The sequence below is a fragment of the Hyperoodon ampullatus genome (genome assembly GCF_949752795.1).
Source record: "Hyperoodon ampullatus genome assembly, chromosome: 3".
NCBI classification, from domain to species: Eukaryota; Metazoa; Chordata; class Mammalia; order Artiodactyla; family Ziphiidae; genus Hyperoodon; species Hyperoodon ampullatus.
This window is the reverse complement of record NC_136916.1, coordinates 142126680-142148931: the sequence shown is the minus strand read 5'-3', so window position 1 is coordinate 142148931 and position 22252 is coordinate 142126680. Positions and strand designations below refer to the sequence as shown.

At 38.2% G+C, this 22252-nt stretch overlaps 1 protein-coding gene across 2 annotated transcripts in view; it reads left to right on the top strand.

The window, feature by feature from the left end:
* The window catches only part of PPP2R5E (protein phosphatase 2 regulatory subunit B'epsilon), a gene marked incomplete at its 5' end in the record, with an annotated part of 155017 nt that overhangs the window by 50063 nt on the left and 82702 nt on the right, over positions 1–22252 (top strand). The gene's annotated exons all lie outside the window — the stretch shown is intronic.

Here is a 22252-nt window from a genome sequence, read left to right as displayed (position 1 = left end):
AATTCAGTGTGCTGTTTATTTAAGGTTTGCCTGCAATTCTTGTTCAGAGGTAGAAAGCTGTAAGTCAGGTTATTGAAGAACGGAGAATGGTTGGGTTTCTTTTGTGACCACAGAGTAGAAAGGTTCTGGGCTATTCCAGGTCCAAGGGAATGGGGGAAGTTTTCCCCTTTGTTTTTTGTTGTATCAATTTGTCTCTTTTTCTTTTGCTGCGTTAGTTTAGTGCTTCCCCCCCAAAATAGGATGCAAACCTCAAAGTGAGCCACATACATAATTTAAAATTTTCTAGTAGCCAGATTTTAAAAAAAAGGAAACAGGTGAAATCAGTTTTAATAATGTTTTCTTTAACTCGTTATCTAAAATATTATCATTTTAATATGTAGCTGTTATAAAAATGAGTTATTTCTTTCTTCATACTCAGTCTTTGAAATCTCATGTGTATTTTATATTTATAGCACACCTCACTTAGGACTAGTCATGTTTCAAATGCTCAATAGCTGCATGTGGGCTACTGTGTTGGACTGAACAGTTTTTTTTTTAACTGAAGGATGATTGACAAAAGTTATATGCATAATTAAAGTGTACAATGTGCTATTTCGATACATGTGTTCATTGTGAAATTACCAGTCAGGCTAATTAACATATTCATCACCTCACATAGTTACTGGTTTTGTGTGTATGTGTGAGTGTGTGTGTGTGTGTGTGTGTGAGTGTGAGAGAGAGAGAGAGATGAGAACACTTGAGATCTATTCTTTTAGAAAATTTCAGGCACACATTATTATTAACTGTAGTCACTATATTACATACATTAGGCCTCCAAGAACTTATTCATCTTATAGCTGGAAGTTTGTTCTCTTTGACCAACATCTCGCCATTTTTTCCACCCCCTGGACAGCACAGTTTTAGTTGATCTGTTTCAACTCTGTAAGAATTTTTATTACTTATTAATTACAGGGCATTCAGACAAAGGCAGTCATATACTAACACATATAATTTAAGAAAAAAAAATGCAACCACTCTTGTTTAGGATACTCCAAATGTGTCTGTCATGTTTCAGCATTGTAGTTGATGGCATAAATTGGCCTGGATTTCACTGTGTTTGCGGCTGTGTAGTTTTCCTGTGACAGGTAGTCTTTAAAACCAGTTGTAAAGCTGAGAAAAGCATCATCTAAGGAAAAAATGACTTCTACTTGAATTAAATTTTAATGTACTGTGATAGAAACATTCTAAACCTCAGTGTCCTCAGGAACTTATTGATAATTAAAATTAAGAATTTTGGTATTTGGTAACCAGCATTGAGTATGGTACTGTAATACAAATCCATAAAGAAGAAAATGGATTCTGCCTTTATTAAGACTTTACAAATTGAAGATAGGACTCAGTTGGATTTAAACTTACACTTCTGTAAATGAAACTCTGAGTTTTGAGACATACAATTTGTCCTGGATAAGGGTATGTGAAAGGCAGTGGCACTTTAAAAGTGAATCAACAATATTTTATGCTCATCTTTTACTTTCCGAATATTCTACAGTGAGCTTGTACTATTTTTATAATCAGAAACACCCCCCCCCCCCACCAAAAGGGGAAAAAAACCTAGAAGGGAAAAGAAGCACAAAAACAAAAAACCAAAACCACCAGTAGTACACAAAAGTGAGGAGGTTTGAAGACCTGGTTCTAATCCTGGTTTTGTTGTTAATCATCTATATCATTTGGGGCAAGTCAGTTAACGTCTTTGAGTCTCTATTTCTTCACCTGTAAAACCAGAAATTAAGTTGATTAGTTTCTTTAGGTCTTTGGTCATAGAGTAATATAATTCCTTGGCAGTTTTCATGTAAGAGTTTTGGGAACATTTTTAGAAGGAATATGTAGCCTGAAGAGGGTCTTGAGAACTCCTTCTGAAGTCATACACCGAATGAATTATTTATTAAGTGCCTCCTAAGTGCCATGCTGTGTCCTTTAGCTCTAAAGAATTTGGAAAACATTGTCCTAAGTAGTAGTGGTGATGGTTGAGATGGGGGGTGGAAAGGAGGAATGAAGGACAAAAATGAGAACAAATAATAGAAAAAAAAGTGAGTATGTACATAGTATTGTATAAATTTAAAAGTACTTTTTTGTTTAGTATCTCATTTAACACCATTTAATGTTTTGGAGACATGGGAGAATATATGGAAGTAGTTGGGACCGTGTAAAAGGTAAATAAATAAGGGGAAATTATTAAGAAAACCTTGAGTACTATAATAAAGCAGTATTTGGAATAATCTGAGAAAAGAATATTTTGACTGAATCTGAGAGAAGAATTAAGAAAAAATGATTGTGTTGAGCTGGCAAGTTCTGAGGATGGAACCCTGAAATTAAGTGTTGTTGAATTTTAGAAATAACAGGAAAGGTTCTTCGGGACAGTAAATATAGAGAGAGTATACAGTTGAGTTTATTACTGAGTTTAAAGAGTTTTGAAAGCTGAATGACCAACTGGTGAAGTAGAAAGGATTAAAATTACAAATTTGTTAAGACCCTCAAAACATATGCCTCCCAGGTTCATATAGTAGCCTCTGAAATGCTTTTCAGAAACCACTGGATTGATTTCTAAACGCCCATATCGTTGGCACCGACCCTGTCCACTTATCCACATTTAACCACTGTGCTTCCCTTCTGCTTTTTTTCCCAAATTAATTAATTAATTAATTATTATTATTATTATTATTATTTCCGGTATGCGGGCCTCTCACTGTTGTGGCCTCTCCCGTTGCGGAGCACAGGCTCTGGACGCGCAGGCTCAGTGGCCATGGCTCACGGGCCCAGCCGCTCCGCGGCATGTGGGATCCTCCCAGACCGGGGCACGAACCCGTGTCCCCTGCACCGGCAGGTGGACTCTCAACCACTGCGCCACCAGAAAAGCCCTAATTAATTAATTTCTTAAAGTTTGTTTATTTATTTATGGCTGTGTTGGGTCTTCATTGCTGTGAGCGGGCTTTCTCTAGTTGTGGCGAGCAGGGGCTACTCTTCGTTGCGGTGCGTGGACTTCTCATTACGGTGGTTTCTCGTTGTGGAACACAGGCTCTAGGTGCGCAGGCTTCAGTAGTTGTGGCACACGGGCTCAGTAGTTGTGGCTCGCGGGCTCTAGAGCTCAGGCTCAGTAGTTGTGGCACACGGGCTTAGTTGCTCCGAGGCCTGTGGGATCTTCCCGGACCAGGGCTTGAACCCGTGTCCCCTGCATTGGTAGGTGGATTCTTTACCACTGCACCACCAGGGAAGTCCCCCTTCTGATTTTTAACCATTTTCAAGCCCCTTTTCTTCTCCAAATGACTAAGCTGAAGAAGAAAATCCTCTGTTGCTCTGGAGAAAGACCAAACATTTGAGAGAGGCAGGATAAATGGTTTTAATTGTTTAATTATTTTAATTCCAAGTCTGATTTCTTTGTGGAATATATCACTTTTATTTTTAAATGTCTTAACAACTTGAGCTAATATTTATTTTCACTTTCAAGTCATATATTTAGTTGGTGGCATTATGGAAACTGAGGCAGTGTGTTAAAAATACTTAGGATACTGGTTTTGTATTACTTTTCTCAACAAATAACTTGCTTCTCAAAGAGCCGGGGTACCCGTGCAGCTTTCTGGGTAGCAAATAATTTAAAATAAATTATTTGCTACAGAAACACGTGGGTTTCAGACAGCTTAGCTCTATTCATGTTATGTGTTAGTCTCATAGGGGCTACAGGGTACAAATATAATTAAATATAATTCCAAGAGGGCAGATATTATTTCGTCCTGTAATCTAGTTGAGTGCAGTAAGAGAGGTACAAGCAAGGGGGCCCTGCAGTTCAAAGGAGGGGAAAGATCACATCAGGTTGAGGGAATCACCAGGAATGGCTTCATGACAGAACATTGTGAAAGTGACATTTGCGGATGGATGGAGATAGTGCCTGGAGGGGGAAGGGGCCAGAACAGGGAGAGTGAAGACTTGCTGGGGGCCTTTTAACTGAAACACAGGTAACAGTTTGAATGGGGCTTGGAGTTTATATGGGATGATGGGGAAGGAGGAGGCAGGAAAGCAGAGGAGGGATAGGAAAGAAAATGGGAGGGGAAGGAAATGGTGGAGCATGGTGGATCTCATGATTTTTCCAGTTTTATATTCTTTTATATCCCAAATGATGGTGTTAGTAAACAGTTTGTGATGAGAATTTACAGTGTGTAACTTAGTATGTACATCTCAAAATAATGTTGGCAAAATGTAAAATACTAGCATATATACATAATAGATCTTTCTGTTTGAGAGAGAGGAGAGGCGAAATGCGGAAAAGAGTGTGTCTTTTGGATTTGTTAGAGAACCTCTCGTTTGTGCAAATGTTTCCACTTATAAGCATCTTGGAAAAAAAATTGCTTCATGGTGAAAATGTTAAAGAATGTGTGTGTGTGAGAAAGAGATTGGAGGAGTTGGAAGTTAGGAGAGGGGGAGGGGGAGAAAGGTGAGGAGGAGAGGAGAGAAGTGAAAAGAGCAGGTGGGGAGCGTAGCTAGCACTAAATGTAAAGGGGACACATTGTTTAGAGGAAATGCCTTTGGGAGCCTTCTCCACCACAAAAGTTTGTCAGTATACACACAGATTGCAAATTAATTACAAGTTATATGTTACTAAAAATGGAAACAACTGTAGCCTTTTTTTTCCTACCTTAAAAAAAGGTAAGAGAAACATGGAAGAGAGCATTCACATTTCATAGTTCCTCTTGTTGAACTATGTATGTAAAAAGTATGTTTTTACTTGAATACTGTAGCAGTACCAGCTCTTCTGTGAGTCAGAGAGATAGCAGGCCAAAACCCTACAAAAGGAATTGATGCTTCTTTTGGATAGAACATTTACTTTTGTGAAAACAAAGCATGTGCAAAGACTATTTAAAGACGTGAATGGTTGAGTTTGGATATAATAATGGCTTTAAGAGAAAGATTATTCCCCCCTTCTCTTGACGTGCTGAAAAGTAGTTTTTAAAATAAGAGGTGGGGTTCCATTGTCCCTTCCTACAGGAGTGTTGTCAGGAGTGCTCCCTCTGAGGAGAGATGAACAAAGCTGCCCAGTTTGCTGCGGGCAGCTCTGCTTTGCTTCCTTGGTCTCCTGCAAATTTAAAAGAATTTGTTGGCTTATCTGTTTTCATTGTAAATTACTGAAGTATTAGGCCATAAAAGTTGAACTTCACTGTGCCCTGGTAGTGTTTTTAAACTTCTTGTGTCTTTGACTAACCTGAGAATATTCTGAAGGGCTCAGCAAATATACTTGGCCTAGATTTAGAACCTTGTTGTGTCTGGCTTTCCTGATCTTTTGAGTAGGTTCTGAAAACTTATCATTGGTTTGAATTATAACATTGTTTCTTGTGGTTCTGAAAACTGTCTGTAATAGCCTCATTCTTGTCATTGCCTCATTCTTTTTTTTTTTTTTTTTTTTGTGGTTCACGGGCCTCTCACTGTTGTGGCCTCTCCCGTTGCGGAGCACAGGCTCCGGACACGCAGGCCCAGCAGCCATGGCTCACGGGCCCAGCCGCTCCGCGGCATGTGGGATCCTCCTGGACTGGGGCACGAACCCGTGTCCCCTGCATCGGCAGGCGGACTCTCAACCACTGCGCCACCAGGGAAGCCCTTGCCTCATTCTTAAGAAGTTGCTTTGTGCTTTGGGGTAATTGTGGGTGTTTGAGACAGTGCGTGCTTAGGACAAATGAAAAAAATATTAAGAGTAGTGTTGTTGCAGGCTACTTCTTTCTGAAAAAGGAAATGATTAGAAGTCGTTGGTGCTGTCTTTATAATTGATATAATCGTGTGTGTGTGTGTGTGTGTGTTTGTGTGTGTGGGGGGGGCGAGGGAGAGAAAGGAGGGGGGCGGAGAAAGAGAGAGAGAGAGAGAGAGAGAGAGTGAGAGAGAGAGAGAGATCCATTCTGATGCCTTCAGCTGCCCCTCCCAGGCTAGAATTTTCCCTACTCCAGATCTGCATTTCTAGCTACTCTGTGGTCCCTTTCACGGGTACCTCACATTGAGTGTGCCCCAAATCTCTCTAGGGTCTCTTCTGAGTTTCCCCATTTTCGGAAGTGGCACCTTCATCTCCATTGTGGGCCTCACTGCATCTATTTGGGCTCCGTCGCTTCTACTTCTAGCTGCTCAGTAGATGTTTGAGTCTGTCCTGTCCTCTCCTTTCCCCATCACTGCCTCTGCTCTTTCATTTCTTGCCTGGTCCCATGTGAAGCTACCTTTCAGAGCTGCCTGTATGAGCTTTCTGTAGCACAGCTCGGTGGTAGAAAGCACCCCTGCCCCAGAAGATGGAACCCCCCAGCTCTGACCCCTGCCTGCCTCTCTGGGCTGCCTCTTCCCCATCATGTACACGAGGCTTTGTCCCGGGAGGCCGCCTGCTCCCAGTGCTCTGGGATGTTGCTTCTCTCTGGGCCGTGGCACATGCTGTTCTCTGGGCAAGGGGAGCCTGTTGTCCTCTTGTGCTTCTGGTCACCTTCTCTTGCTCTCTCAAAAATTGGCTCAGGGGCTTCCCTGGTGGCGCAGTGGTTGAGAGTCCGCCTGCTGATGCACGGGACGCGGGTTCGGGACGCGGGTTCGTGCCCCGGTCCAGGAGGATACCTTGTGCCGCGGAGCGGCTGGGCCCGTGAGCCATGGCCGCTGAGCCTGCGCGTCCGGAGCCTGTGCTCCGCAACGGGAGAGGCCACAGCAGTGAGAGGCCCGCGTACCGCAAAAAAAAAAAAAAAAAAAAGAAAAATTAGCTCAGATGTTCTTTCCTCTGGGAGGCAGAATTAAGTGCCTCCTCCTCCTTCCCTCTGAGCCTTGATCAAATCTCATGTAGTATCTATCACATTGATGTCATAATTAGGTAAATGTCTGCCTTGGCCACAAGTCTATGAGCTCACCCTACTTAAAACTGTAACCACGCCGCCCTCCCCATTCCTCTTTCATTGCTTTCTTTTTCTTTTTCTTTTTCTTATTGCACTTATCCCCTTTTAACATACTAGCTAATGTTCCTATTTATAATAGTGTCTGTGCCCGCTGCTAGAACATAAACCCCACCAGGGCGGGGCTCTTCATCTCTTTTGTTCACCGCTGTATCATCAGTGCATAGAGCGGTGTCTGATACACAGAAAATACTCAAGAAATATGTGTTGAAGAAAATATGTCGGGGCCCAGCTCACAACAGGCATTGGATACGTTAAACAGTTGATGAATAGTTTATTCTGTTATACTTGTCAGGAGGTGTATGCCTGTGCCCTTGTCTGGTACGTAGAAGTAACTATAATTAAATACTTTTTAGGATTTTTATGCATTCAAATAAATTTGCTCTTTTGTAGAAAGCTGGCTTACTCTCTATTAGTTTCAGATGTCCTAGGTGGTGAGATGTGTTTTGTGCCAATTTATATTTACCCCCCTTTCTTATATAAGCCCAAACTCAACAACTAAGAAAATATTTTACCAAAACTCACGCTTTCAGAATACCCTCTATATAGAGTCCAACATCACACATACCCCATGGCAACAGTTTTCAAACATTTTTAGTCATATAAACCTGATAGAATTTTGTAGAACATTGAATTTTTGAATTGATTCTGACAAGTTTATCTTGTATGTTTAGATAATTACATAGTGTGTAATTTCCAGGATATTATAAGTATTGACATTTAGAGAATGTCAGAAAGAGAAGTTTGATGATGGGTACATGGGGGTTTATTATATTATTTTTCCTTTTGAGTATATTTTAATACAAAACAAAAAGTAAAACAAGACAAAGCATGTGTATTCTGGTGTGAGACCACTGTCCTTTGATGCTACTAATACCATTAGTCTCAGTGCTGTTAACAAAGTAAGGCATTCTCTTAGGTTGAACCAAATGAAATTGCCTATATTTCATATAGGCCTAGGACCACTTTTGACTTATAAAAATGATAGTTTTATATAATTTGACATAACAATATTTGATCGTATGTATTGTTCCCTCCATACCACTTTCATTTCACTAATTGGGACAGAGCTTGATGGCTCAGGGAGAATTTTTTTTCAGGGTCTTTAATCCTTATAGACAATTTTTTTAGTTAAAATTTGTCAAAAAGATTCTTAATTTGCTGTCAGTATGGTGCTAGGTGCTATATAGCTTGAGTTAAACATGTGGCCTTGTCTTACCTCTATGTACCAAATACTTAAGTTACGTTTTGTTCAGGTCTTTATTCCTAAGTGTGGGGAAACAAATGGGTCAGTTCATTTAGTGAGGTGTTAAGTGAACAGAAGAGAATGTCCGGGGCCAGATAAATGGAGCTGTCACCTGAATAGTACCTGACGAGTTGACTTTAGAGAGAAATTAATCTCCTAAAGAGCTCAGAGTGTGTGTCTCTGTGTTTTTGTCCTTGTTGTGAAGTATGGGAATAACAGACTGGAGATAGATACTGTTCTTAATGTTTTCTTTAGCCAGAAGGAGATAGGGATCTAGAGAAGGTAAGTGATTTAGTGTGCTATCATGGTAAATCAGGGATAGAGTCAGCTTCTCATGGGTTCACAGTGTTGTATGCTCCATACCCTAGACTAGTTGTACTCAGAGTATGTTGCGTTAGCCAGCTTGGTCGTTGTCCCCCAAGAATTTCCTGGCTCTCTAGTTAAATGTGTTACTTTTATACTTTTTAACTTAATAGAGGATAAATATTAAGCATTTACTGCATTTTTTTTTTTTGCCTAGTTAGGTATCATATGGCACAAATTACAACAAAACTCTGGTTTTTGTGATATATAGATTTAGACTCTGAATTTTCTTTTTGTTTTCTTTTTTTTTTTCTTTTTGGCCACACCGCACAGCATGTGGGATCCTAGTTCCTCAACCAGGGATCGAACCCAAACACCCTGCATGGGGAGCACGGGGTCTTAACCACTGGACCACCAGGGAAGTTCCCTGAGTTTTCTTTTTAGAAAGCTCAGTAGAGAGCTTTGCCCACAGTACAATTTGCTTTGATACTTTAGCCTCACTATAGAGAATCTCAGGCATATCATATGATGATTTTGTGGTATCTCACAAAAGAATAATAATGCTCAGAAATTATCTTGAGTTTATAGTAAAGTACTTTTTGTGTTTTGGATGGGACAGAAAAGTTACTATGGTTTAGAACTGCTAAGCTGTATGACTTTAGTGTCAGCTGAGTTTTGTAGGGTGACTTCCTTGGTACAGGTTTGGATGTATGTTTCAAGTTCTAGGTTTCATGTAGGTACCATGTTTGTATTTTCAAAACCAATAGTTGGAGCTTAGGGTCTGGCAAAGATTTAAGTTTTCTTCATGATTTTTGATACACATATGTATAAAACTCAGATCCTATTTAGTTAATATACTTCATTTCACCTTTACTGAAAAATACAAGATCACATAAAAGTGGAACTATCCTAGAAAATCTAAGATGGTGTTTTTCTGATTTTGTGCTGCCTGCAGTAAAGAATTCATTTTACAGTTTGACCACAATATATGCACATCCCCCCCCCAATTAATGCAACAGTGTACATGTAACCAATATAAAAGTTAAATGAAGTAGAACTTATACTTACTATGTTAGATGCACTTGTTTATTATGTTGTTTCTGTTCCACTTCATTTAAAAATACATGGTGTTGCAATTCCCTAAGTTGATTTTGAAAAAAACAATGAAATGGTACATATTGTTACTGTACATATGGTATAAGTGCCTTTTAGAAGGAATTTTGAAGAACTGTATTGAATATCAATTCTTCTGTTCATTATTTGTGTAATCTTTCTTTCCTCCCTGCCTCCAGTATTTAATGGCTACTCTATGCCAGGCCCTGTACAATACCAACTGTCTAAGGCAGATACAGTCCTCTCCCCCTAGAAGGTTGTATTCATAATGATAACAATGATAACTGTCATCTTCTGAGCCACCTGCAAGGAGATTGGAGTAACATTAAAACCAATAGCTACCACTTATGAGTGCCTATTACTTGCTAAATGTTGTACATTCTGTTTTCTTTATTTCTCATCACAGCTTGCTGGGAGAGTGGTATAATTCTCCCGTTGGATAGTTAGTCAGTGAGGGAACCAGGATTCTACTCCAAGTATGTCTTATTCCAGTATGCACTTGCTTTCCACTGGACTGTTTGGCTTTTTTGTGAGACTTAACCACTCTGGGTTTCAATTTCCTTATTCTTTTTTTTTTTTTTTTTTTAGAAAGGGTTGGATGTTGGATATTAGGTTGCTGAAGACATTTGATGTTTAGCAGTTGAAAACAGTAGTCTCAGTGTTCAATTATACAGGGTAGGTGTCCACATCATAAAAATCTTTATTTGATTTTCCCTTCTTTGGTTTCCTTATTATTGTTTCAACAGATGACCAAGTATTAAATGAACCACGTATTAAATGAAATTGAGCTATGTCTTTTTTTGTTGTTATAATTTCGACATTTGAGGCAGGAAAGCAGCCTCAAGTAAGTATTGGAAGGATCTCAAGGCTAAATCAGATTGATTCATTTGCCCATGTTTTGCTTAAGAGCAGTACCAGTTGGAATTCATTGTTTCTCTCTTGTAGATTTTTGGGCTTTTAACTCTATTATACACGTTAATTAAGTGCTTTTTCTGTAGGATCCAGTAGTGGATAGATTAGAGACTTAACCTTATGGCTATTCTATACTTATACTTTCTTTGAAAGCGCCTGCCTTAAAATGAGGATTTGCATTTATTTGGCAGTTAATTTTTACAGGTAATGTACCTAACTTCTCTTTCCTTCATTTTCCTTATTCCTTCTTCTCCCCTTTCCATTTCCTTTTTCTATCACTGCATTTTTTTTTACATAAACAAATCAGTAAAATGAAAGAAAAACATTTTATTACAAAGAGATAAACCTTTGGACAGTCATCATTGAACTTGGCCATTCTTTCTGAAAGCTTTGACTTGTTTCTTCTGGAGGTGTTATCTATGGATCTATTTCCTTCTCTCTTCCCAGTTTCCTTTTGCCTTCCTTATTCTTTTCTTCTACTGTTTTTATTTTACTTGATTGTTATGAAGATTGAGTAATATTGGTAACAATTATTAGCATTTATGGAGTGTTTATCATGTGCCAGACATTGTTCTGAGCACTTTACTTAAATTAGCCCATTTCACCTGCACACGATGAAGAAGGAACAGAGGCTCTGGTGGTGGGTTTCTTCTTGACAGCCAGTGTGACCTTAGTCTCTGGGGATCTTAGTTTCTCCGTTTGTAAAGTGTGATGTAAGGAGGTCATTTCTGTAAACCACAGAGAACATTGCTTGGCTCTCTTTAAAGGCTCAGTAAATGTTAGCTGCTATTATTTTTTTGTTATTGTTAAAGCAGATTGACAGTTCCTGGAATGTATCAAGTGCTCAGTAAATAGTAGTTATTCATATTATTTAATATTATTGCATTGTATATTTGCTTTTAGATGGTGTATCGAGTTTGGCTGAGGCAGATGTGAAGTACTAGTAGTTTTATATGCTGTCTTAATTTCTAAATGAGATTTTTTTGTTTCTTAGGAAATGATGCAGATGCTGGATCATTGGCTATGATCCAAACATATTTAGTAGATATTGTGGACTTCATAAAGGGTACTTCTGAGAACAGCCATTAAATTAAATGAGAAGTAGGGAGAAGATTTGATACTGGTAAAATGACATTTCAGGTTGCAAATCTAGGGCTGTTTGAATCATAATGTATTTCCATGCCCTGTGCTCTCTTATTTTCCTAGAGCAAGAGTGTGAATAGCAAAGCATTGGGGTCCTGAAAGGGGAAGCAGGAAGGTGTCTCAGTGGAGAAAGGGAGAAGAAGAGGAGCATTAAGAACAAAGTTCTGGCACCTGCTAATTTTGCCTGGAGCCTTCCTTGATTCCTTTAGATATGCTCTGTCTATTATGGTAGCCACTGCATGCATGATACTATTGAGCACTTGAAATGAGGCTAATACAAATTGAGATGTACTGGGAAGTATAAAATACACACTGGATTTTGAAGACTTAATATGAAAAACGACTGCAAAATATCTCATTAATATTTTTATATTGATTACATGGTGAATGATAATATTTAGATATATTGGGTTAAATAAAATGTCCTATTAAAATTAAAAAAAAGATTTGATACTTGTAAATAAGCATTTTAAAAAGTAGAGATCTATTTGGTTTTTTTTTTTTTTTTTGGTGTACGTATAAGTCACAAAACAGACCCTCTAATACTTTACAATCTAAATGATTCACCTCATTCTTTAATTTTCAGCTATTATTGGGCTCTTAGTTGAGTTTGTGTTAAATATATTGATATGATCTTATGCCTGAATGTCATGAATGAGTAATTTATAGATTACTTTATGACTACTGATTGTTAATGGGTTTGAAATCAGTGGAACTTCTAAGAAAGGATGGAAACACAGTGACCACCAGCATTCTTATAATGAGTTCATTAGGAAAAATAATAGCATAATGAATGAACTGTCAAAATTGGCTTTCTGGTGATATACCAGTATAGGAGGGCGTCTAATGCCTCAGAACTGATAATCAATGCCTGGTTAATATTATTACTTGGGTGAATAGAATAGTTGAGTCTGTTTTAGAAGTCACAGTATTTTATGTGATATTTGAACCAATTCCAGCAGGGATTTGAAACCCTTTAATTAAAGGCTATATTAATGTAAACTTTGGTATAGGGAGAAGTGGACCTCTTGAAGCCTACAAGACATAGATTTGAATGTGGTCCCTGTTACCTCCTATGTGTATAATTTTGAGCAAATTGTGCATCTTTGGTGCAACTCAGGTTCCTCAATTGCAAAATTAGTATCAAACCTAGCCAGTCTAACTCATAGATTTGTTAGGATCACTAAATGAAATGATATATTTTAAGGATGCCTTGAAAATCTTTTGAGTACTATACAAATGTAAATTAATGTCAGCTCTACTTTCAAATGCAAAGGTATTGTTTGAAGAGTGTTCTGGATCCAGCTTGTGTTTATGGTTTTAATTTTTTGTTTAGGTTCATCAGTGAGAAGTGTAAGCTTCAAGTATCATGATCCTCTATTTTTTTGACCACTAATTGAAATGAAGGATGTATGCATTTGTGTCTGGCTATATAGACAGACATAAGTACATGATAGCAGTGCTGTTCATGACACTATAGTTAAGCATTTGTCAGAGTTTCCACTGTAAACTTCCCTTTAGATGTTTTTTTTTCTTCTTTTTTTCCTTCATTTTAGCTTAGCTTTCCTGTGGGATGAAATTATAGGGCCCAAATGTTTTTGGTTGGAAACTTTTTATTTTTCCTTTTTAAAATAGGGAATGAATGCATGCTATTAAAAAACTTTTTCTTGCACTTTATAACATTTTATTGTAAAAGTTTTAAAAACACATGTACATATTTTTTCTTTAATGATTAAAAAATGTATTAGATAATTTCACTCCATATTCATAAATAGTTTTTCTTTGCTGTTGTAGTTTTTCCACTTAAAATGATCACTGTCTTCAATGTATTATCCAAGGTAAAAGAATATAAATCGTTTTTATAAACTTAAGATCTAAAAACAATGATATCTTGAACACCTGTATGCTTATCCCAAGTTAAGAAAAAGTAAACTGCTTATAATATATAAACTTTCTTAGACCTTCATCAATAAAAATATTCATTGATCTTTGTTTTAAATTTGAGTAAAGTATATTAGAGACAGGCCAAGACTTAGAATACCCATTATATCCACAGACCCTCTTCTAAAGGATGTCGTGTAGAACCTTGTGGTCTGGTCTCAGATGATTGGATCAGTGGCCACCTGACCCAAGACCATCCAATGGATAGGCAGGCCTTTGACCCAGGCAGTAATCCTACCCAGAGTCTCTATCCAACAGATGAGAGTGACGTGTTGTATCAATCAAAACCCCTAAGTTTGAACTTGGCACAGAGCAGTTGAAGGCAGGAATAGAAGCTGAAAACACAAGAAAAAACAGTTATATTTACAGTGGGGCCATAGGGTAGGATTCCATAAATTCTTGCTGTTGTGTGGTTCTGCCTTTACTGTTGCTTTATTGAAATTTCTTGTCAAGGCCACCTCCAAATCTTGATGAACACATGTCTATCCGCAACACCTGATAGTTGTCCACATTCTCCTTGGGGAGACATAGTCTTCTTTGGCTTCTGTGACACTCCTCACATTTTCTTCCTACCTCTCTGTTTTTTCTCATTTTCTTTGCTGGTTCTTCCTTCTCTACTCCACTTGTATGTGTTATATTTTTCAGGGCTCCTTGTACTTCACTTTCGGCACTCTCACCGTAGGTGATATCATCTATGCCATTGGCTTTAAGACCATTTATGTACTGTTGGCTTCCACATTTCTATCTCCAGCTCTGACTTTACTTCAAACTTTGGTCTTGTATATACAGTTACTGACTGGACATCTTCAGGTATGTGTCTCCTAAACATCTCTAACTTAACGCAGTCTCAGTGGAACACTTGATTTTCCCCCACCAAACTATTTCTTTTTTACTTAACGACTCCTCTGTTCATGCAGCTATTCCAAGCAGACAACCAATAGTCATCTTTGATTCCTCTCTGTTTCTCACTTTCAAGTCACCTTCATACCCTTCCCCCAGAACGGTTACTATCAGCAAGTACTTTTGATGCCACGTCCAATATATATCTCTAATTTGTTCACTTTGTCTCCAGTCTCCAGTCTCCAGTCTCCAGCAACAATAAGACAAACTGTTACGTGGAAAATAAATGTACAAAGAAATATATATATATATATAGAGAAAGAGTATGGTCTCATGTTTGTAAAAATAAACATGTATATATCTGTGTAGATGCAGACAAAGAAAAAAGTCTGAAAGAATATACACCAAGTTGTTTTCATTTGTCCACTTTGTCTCCAGTCTCCAGTGTCCCCAACACTGAAATACATGAGCTTCCTTTATAAACCCGCTCTGATGATTCCATTTTTATCAGCAGTATCATCATTCTCTCAACCTGGAAACATTAGTAATCTTTGACTGTCTTTCCTTTTCATTATATCTAGTATGACCAAAAAAAATCCCTTTGTTCCCGTCTTTTAAACGTATCTCAGACTTCCTTTTCTTCCATTCCTCCATTGCCATCAGTGTAGTGTAGGCCGTCATAACTCTTCATGCTTGGTTTTGGTGACAGAGTTTTGGCTAATTTAATTGCCTCTGTCCAAACCTCTCTAAAGCACTTATCGTGTTTGCTCCTGCCCAATAAGATCTCTGTTGTCAGCTGCATGAAACCCAGATTACCATGTAGATTATTATCCTTTGAGGCCAGGTCTGTTATAATTCTTCACTCTGGTTTCCTACTCTTCCCAATCAACTATCTCCTCTATCCAGTCAGTCTTGCATATCTTCTCATATTTCCCATATAATGTGCTCACTCTTTTCTTTTGTTTAAAAAAATTTATTTATTTTGGCTGTGTTGGGTCTTTGCTGCTGCACGCTGGCTTTCTCTAGTTGCAGCGAGTGGGGGCTACTCTTCCTTGCGGTGCGCGGGCTTCTCATTGCAGTGGCTTCTCTGTTGTGGAGCACGGGCTCTAGGTGCGCGGGCTTCAGAAGTTGCGGCATGTGGGCTCAGTAGCTGTGGCTCACGGGCTCTAGAGCACAGGCTCAGTAGTTGTGGTGCACGGGCTTAGTTGCTCTGTGGCATGTGGGATCTTCCTGGACCAGGGCTCGAACCCATGTCCCCTGCATTGGCAGGTGGACTCTTAACCACTGTGCCATCAGGGAAGCCCCAGTGTGCTCACTCTTAACCTCCATGTTCTTCCTGCCTAAAATGTCGTCTTACCTTTCCTTTGTTTATTCCTTGTCCTATTTGTGCTTCCCTTAAGTCGCATTGCCATCTACCTGCTGGATGTCCTCTTGACCTTAGGCCCTGCCAGTGATAACAAAGGGTTGAACACTCAGTTTGACTCATCTTATCAAAACATACGAAGGATCAACAAATGTCAGGTGTTCCAGAACAAAATGCAACAGCTAAACCTCTGTGTCATTACATTTCCCTGAAAAGTAAATTAAAGGCAAACGGAAAGAATGTTGAAGTCTTTAAGGTAAGGCAGGTTAGGCGCAAAGGAGAATGTTGGAAGGCCAGAGAAGACTTGTAATCATCATTTGAGAGACTTAACACCAACATAACGAGGTCCTTTAAATATTAACAGAAATAACAAGCCAGCTAGAGAATCTGTATAACCCCTGGTACTTGCATTTTGTTTGGTCACAGTGGAGATAGATCACTGAGCTCATGCCTGCCTCAGTCTATATTAAAGAATCTATTAAGAGGATTAACCTTTTCAGATAGTCCCTCTAGTGTATGTTGTAGGTATGAGATGAAAAAACAAAAGTGGTTATTGATAAGCCAACTCATGTTACTCTCTAGCAGAGGTGATACAGTGTACAGGTGCCAGATTGCCTGAGTCTGAGGCTCAGCAGGGCTCCTTTCCAGCTGTGTGACCGAGAGCAAGTTACTAAATCTCTCTGGGACTCAATTTCCTGTTATGTAAAATAAGGATAATAATGCCTCCTGCACAATATTGTAGAAAGGATTACACGAGTTAATACATGTAAACTGCTTAGCATGGTGACTGTCTTAGAGTAAGTGCTTACTAAGTTCTTACTATTATTATGTACACATGATATGGCTGGGAAAGGGTGACTCATTCAAGATTTTCAGAAAGAACTATTTATTGTGAAACAGGAAATGGCTCTTGAAAATGTGTTTCTTCTATTTCATACCTGATCTGTCCTTGGTGATTCTTGTTTATTTTCATTTATTCATTCATGAACTAATATATTTTGACATTGTTTATAGTGTTGCAGATCCTAAAAGGGCAGATCGTCTGTAGGAGATCATGGTATTTTCAATAGAGGATGGATTTTGAAAAATACTCTAATGAGAGTTGTGTGAATGAGGTTCTCCTGGCCCATCTGGATCCATGAACAATCTATATAGATAAAGCATCTGGTTTTATTGGAAGTTGCAAACATACACATTTTAGCATGTGCTTTCTATTCCCACAGAGAATCTGGTGCATATATATATATATTTTTTCCAATTTAGGTAGTATGAGAATTTCCAAGCTCTGGATGAATGTCATTCAAAACTCTGCTGAGCTTGCTGCACTTTACCCTTTCAAAGAGACATTGTCCTTTGCATGCAGGCTTGGTAACTCTCAAGACTTTGGACTTCAGGGAGGGGCAATGGCTCAGAAGCTATTGCTTGGTTAACTTTGTGAACTCAGTGTGCACTAATGGTATGAACGAACAATGTAAATTTTTTTTTTTTTGCTGTACGCGGGCCCATCACTGTTGTGGCCTCTCCCGTTGCGGAGCACAGGCTCCAGACGCGCAGGCTCAGTGGCCATGGCTCACGGGCCCAGCCACTCCGTGGCATGTGGGATCTTCCCGGACCGGGGCACGAACCCGTGTCCCCTGCATCGGCAGGCGGACTCTCAACCACTGAGCCACCAGGGAAGCCCCAATGTAAATTTTTTAAACTTCAGAATAGATATTTCATCTTTTTAAGGCTGAGGTGAGTGAGGGTGAGGGAAGGGAGAATTGGGTGAAGGCAGCCGAAAGGTACAAACTTCCAGTTATAAGATAAATAAGTACTAGGGATGTCATGTACGACATGATAAATATAATTAGCCCTGCTGTGTGTTATATGTGAAAGTTGTTAAGAGAGTAAATCCTAAGAGTTCTCATCACAAGAAAATAAATTTTTTTCTATTTCTTTAACTTTGTATCTATATTAGATGATGGATGTTCACTAAACTTATTATGATGATCACTTCATGATGTGTGTAAATCAAATCATTATGCTGTACACCTTAGACATGTACAGTGCTGTATGTCAATTATATCTCAATAAAACTGGAAGAAAAGAAAGATATTTTCTCTTTTTATCAAGATGTGCTCTTTTATTCCTGCCCAAGATCTGTCGATAAGGCTTGCCTTATGATGACGTGAAAGTAATACAGATGTCGCTGGAGGGGCTCCAAGTAACTTGCCCATTTTGTTTGAAATTTCCATTTTTCAAATTAGACCATTGGATGAAGCCATTTTGTTATTGTTTATGAAGTCTTTGCAATAGTATAAATATGTTTCTTTGTGGGGGTAAACCCATTAGCCCTTTAGCATTCAGGGTAATCAACCATATTTTCAGAGGACAAGGCAGATATTTGTAAGTGTGGAAAGGTCGTGAGCACAGGGTGTGATTGTGAAAATACCATGTGCCTTGGAGGGTTGGAGGTGGGCTGTAAAAAGGGAAGTAGAGGATGAGGAGGACAGATTCATTGCTCTGGTCTCCACATTCCTGTTGCCACATGTATCTGTCCAAATTAATGTCAAAGAAGGATTCCATTTTGATGTAAAGTTATCATACCTTCTGGTTCTGTATAATGAAACTACTTCTATACCACGGTTATTGGCCCATACTAATAAAACTGAATATCTTGCAGCCTCAGTTTTCTTACCTGTAAAATGGGAATATTAATGCCTACCTTTCAGGATTTTTGCAAGGCCTCAATGAGAGAACACGTGGAAGGACCCTGGCTGGAATATTTTAGGTCCTTGCTAAATGCTTTTACTTTCCTGACTTTTAGTCCATGAAATTTAGGTACTTAATTGCATTTTTATTATATTTTTTGCTCTTATTTGCATATGTTAATCTTGCTTCCCACCAGACTGAATTTTTTGGAGGATAAGCAACATTTCTTTTTTTATTCTCTGCAATATATGCTCTTATAGTACTTTGTACCTTTTCTTCATAGTGCAGCCTGTTTTATGTTTATGTATATGACCATTTAATTAGGTTTTCTTCCTTTTCGGTCTGTAAGCTTCATGAAGGCTAGAATCTTGTTTGATCTTGCTCAGAAATGTGTACTTAAGGCCTAAACTAGTGCCTGGCATGTAAAAACTGTTCTGTAAATATTTGTGGAATGAATGAATGAATGATTGATTATCAAGTTAAACATAGTAGATTCTAAGTGAATACTTGTCTGGGAAGGCTGAAACTACCTATCGGTGTTCCTTCCAGACTTAGCCTGAAGCCTTGTAGGAGGCTATAAAAAGTTTGCAGAATTTTAACTAACACCTTAGATCTTTAAATAACAGTGTGTGGAAAAGAAAACAGGTTTACAAAATACTTTGAAGTGGTTCAGTACTTGATGTTATTTTAGTGGGAGGTCAGTAATGTTTGTTATAAATATGTTATTGTAAAGAACATTTTAAGTGTAAATTACTGTTATTACTTTTAGCTAAAATTTATAAGTATTAACATCTGTGAATACTAATATTATTTTAAAATTTAGGCTTGAAGGACAAAGCTGTGAAACACTGTTTATTTTTCTTTCCTTTGTGAACTTTGCATAAATCTGATTGTATCTGAAGGGGTCTTTGAGAATGTGTGAGAACCTGGGGTGTCCTGGTCTTGGCAGTGCTCCTCCAGTTTGTTGTACTTCTCATAAATTCTTGCTTTTCTGTTCCCAGTGCTCTGTTAGACCATCATTCATTCATCCAAATGCTGACTCTCTTCACCCTTCAGGATTTTGACACATTGCTGATGCATGTCCTGACGGCAGAATCATTTCACATATTGAATTGAGTCAGCATCTTCACCTTTCCTCTAATTAAATTACAATTTTATTGCGAAGTAATCTCACTGGATATTAGTAGGTCAAAAGTTCAATATTATTTCCTTCAAATATGGCTTACACAATTGGACACACACACAAAAGGGGAAGAAAGAAACCCTACATGTGTCATCAATTTATGTTGTTCATTTGTTAGGTATTTTTTAGAAAGCTGACATTTATGGAACATTTTCCATGTGCCAGGCATTGTGTGAAACATTTTATGTATTATCTTATGAAATGTTTGAGCTGTCACTGTGACAGAGCTACTCTTCCTAGATTCATTTTGCAAAGGATAAGCTCAGCAGTGCTTTTTAACAACAACAATGTAACAGCTAAAGTTTATTAAGCACCTAAAGTGTTCCAGACATTGTTCTATGTGTTTTTATTTTTATTCAATCACTTAATCCTTAAGTCAATCATATGAGATAGGTATTACTCTTATGCCCTCATTTACATGAGGAAACGAATGCACTCAGTCTCACCTCTGGTTTTCCACCTAGGAAGTGGCAAAGCCAGCCTTGGAATCCAGCATTCTGGCAGTCTGATTTTGTAGCCCATTATCTTAACTGCCATCCTACTCCCCAAATTGCCAAGCTGGTACACCGAGGAGTCTGATTAGAACCCAGGCCCCCGACTTCAAAGTGTGGGACCTGAAGAATAATCTCAGCCATTTGGAAGAATGGAGAATGAGTTTATATTTGTTTCAAGTTTCCAATTTTTAATTGTGCTGAAAGAAATCAAACTTAATTTGGCATTGTAAACATTTCTGTGATGTTCCTCCAGAATTACAACTGACAAACTTTTGAGGTAGTAGACTTAGGTGCCCTGCTTAGTGTTAATTTTATTACTCTTATTAATGCCAGATCTTATTTTTCGTATTTGGTCTGGCTCCTTAAGTGGAAGATACAGTTGTAGAATATGTTTCCTAAAAGTTATTTTTAGTATAACTGAAGAGAAAATGTTTGTACTACCCAGTGGCATATTTAGCTAAGCCCTGGGGTACCACATTGGGTATAGAATACTGAATTATATCTAGATTCAGTAAAGAGGCTTGTGCTTAGAATTGCCTCATTAGCAGGCTTATCTTCAAGTTTCAATGACTCTTGCTACCTTTGGTGACAGATATTTGTGGCCAGGAAATCAGTAGCAAAGAAGGGACTTATGTCATAAATATTCTGGTTCTAACTCGTATCATATCTTACTATTTAGTGTTTTAAAATGCTTCTCTGCTCTGAAGGTGTTAGGCTTTCCAGATACATTCTTTGTCTTTTACAAAATTTCTGTACTACTTTTCTCTAAGTTTCCATTTTGGAGTCATGCACTCACAATTATGCATACGTATGTACATAATACATGAGTACGTACATGTAAGTTCCTGTCTCTGTTGTTTTATACTTGACAGTACTGTTTTTATACATAATAAGAAATAAGGTTTCAAAATGGATTTCATTTTTCTTAGTATGGTATTTCAAATCTGAATTTTGGATTTCCTCAAACCTTATATATGGGCTTTACATTTATATTTAATTTCTGTTAATTTGTATGAATCATAGGCACATTCCATAATTAGTGTTGTGTACTACATGTCATCGCTGGATTTTATTGCCCAGATTATGACTTTAATTGTACATATACACTCTTTATTACTATTGGGATTAGAGGCCATTCCACTGTACTCACTCAGTCCTCTGTCACTCTCAGGAGCTTAAGGTCTCATGTTTAAAACTCCCAGCTGAGGTTCAGAAATAGCATCTCTAAGCTGGCATTGCAACATTGAGTTGACTCTTTTCTGTACTTTAAATCTTTTTTTAAAAAAAGTTTAATGATATCTTTGGTGTCAGCTATAAGTTGTGAAATACCAGACATGGGCTTAATTGATGTTAATGTGATATATATCTATTTAATTTGTTTTTTTTTTTAAGATGTTGGGGGTAGGAGTTTATTAATTTATTTTTATTTTATTTTTGGTGTGTTGGGTCTTCGTTTCTGTACGAGGGCTTTCTCTAGTTGTGGCAAGTGGAGGCCACTCTTCATCGTGGTGCGTGGGCTTCTCACTATCGCGGCCTCTCTTGTTGCGGAGCACAGGCTTCAGACGCACAGGCTCAGTAGTTTAATTTGTTTTTAAACCTCGTATCATACTGTTAAAATAGCTGAGGTTCATCTCATTCTGAACTGATTCCCCCTGATGTTAATCCTCAAAACAAATGGAAAGTAGATAGGCCATTTTTATCCCTTGCAGAAGTAATCCCTTGGGAAGGGGTTTGGGTGGGGGTGGGTCAATTAGCTGAATACTTGAAAATAATGTGTTCTTTTATTGCAGGTTTTTTTTTTGGTGGGGGAGGGTCAACTGAAGGATAAGTGCTTGCTGAAAAATCTGTAATCCCATTAATTTATTTCTTACCTTATAATCATGGCACAAGTGAAAGTAGTCTTTTTGAAGATTTTTGTTGCTCATACTTTTGAACCTGGCTGAAAATTGGGCTTTAACAGTGCTGACTCTTGGGCACATCCCAGAAGTTTGTTCTATTAATTATTTTTTAATCAGATTATGATTTTATGATTTACTCCTTATCTTAAAAGCCAAATGTGGGAGAGAAGACAAATTGTGGTTATCTGAGGGGTGTTTT